Source organism: Olea europaea, chromosome 4, assembly GCF_002742605.1.
Source record: "Olea europaea var. sylvestris chromosome 4, O_europaea_v1, whole genome shotgun sequence".
Taxonomy (NCBI): domain Eukaryota; kingdom Viridiplantae; phylum Streptophyta; class Magnoliopsida; order Lamiales; family Oleaceae; genus Olea; species Olea europaea.
In genome coordinates this window covers 19,319,929-19,320,976 of record NC_036240.1, presented here as the reverse complement: position 1 = coordinate 19,320,976, position 1,048 = coordinate 19,319,929, and the positions used below count along the sequence as shown (strand labels likewise).

The 1,048-nt window shown below is 28.4% G+C and overlaps 1 protein-coding gene across 1 annotated transcript in view; it reads left to right on the top strand.

Annotated features, from left to right (window-relative positions):
- The window catches only part of LOC111393135 (polyadenylate-binding protein-interacting protein 7-like), a 17,113-nt gene that overhangs the window by 9,218 nt on the left and 6,847 nt on the right, over window positions 1-1,048 (top strand). The window lies entirely within an intron of this gene.

Here is a 1,048-nt window from a genome sequence, read left to right as displayed (position 1 = left end):
GATGCGGTTGGATATTAATTTATGAAAATACTTCGATTGCATTTCACTCATTTGACTTCCTTTTGCATTCAATTAATCTTATGTGATCTTTAATCATCGTTTTTATGGTCCAAAATATTTGCATTTTGTTCTTCAAACATTGCATTTCATCCATTTTAGCCATTTTTCATTCATTTATTTCAATTTCACTTCAATCACTGGGATTTACCTAACAATTGATAAATACACGAGACTAGATTATAATTTATCAAAAGTAATACAAAATATCCTAAATTAATAGCCTAGACAAATGTACAGAATACACTTATCAACCATATTTCAATTCACGCTACACTTCAGATATTTGAAAATCTGACCCAAATATTAAAAATAAAAAGATTAAGTTGAAAGGTTAAACAGATTATGACTATTGATTGTGTTAAAAAGCTGCTTTTCTTGACACTACATTTCTCACATAGTAGGAAGAAGTGCTAAAGACATATTTCCATTAATAGCAGTTAAGAAAATAATTTTAAGTACCATCAAACATGCTAACAATCATTCAAGAGTGGATAGTGTGTATATATTTTTTTGTGGGAGCTATGAGATGAAACAATTCATATCAAATGGATCTATGATCACAAAAGATAGTAATTTATTCTCTCTTTCATGACGCTCTATCTTGTTTTTTAATTATTATTATTAAGGAAAAGTTCATTGGTTCTCTACTTTAGGTGCTTGCTTCATCTTACTTTTAGAATGAAAGAATTGATATCGACATATGCATTGATACTATTATATAGTTGGTCAGGGAAGAATTGTGTTACAAAGCTTTTGATAAAAGTTAATGAAATGCAATATTGAAAGTTCATAAAAGCAGTAGTCTCATGAATTCTGTGAATAAAATTGAAATTAGACCAATTAAAAAATTAATAAAATTTTAAAAAGGTTTTATCAAATAAACGCTTTATCTTCACAAAAATGCCTCGCATGCGGAGTCCATTAAGACTCGTAGTTGGACAAAATCAAAACCTTAAGATCAGAAACTTACTCCTTCAAATGGTAAGGA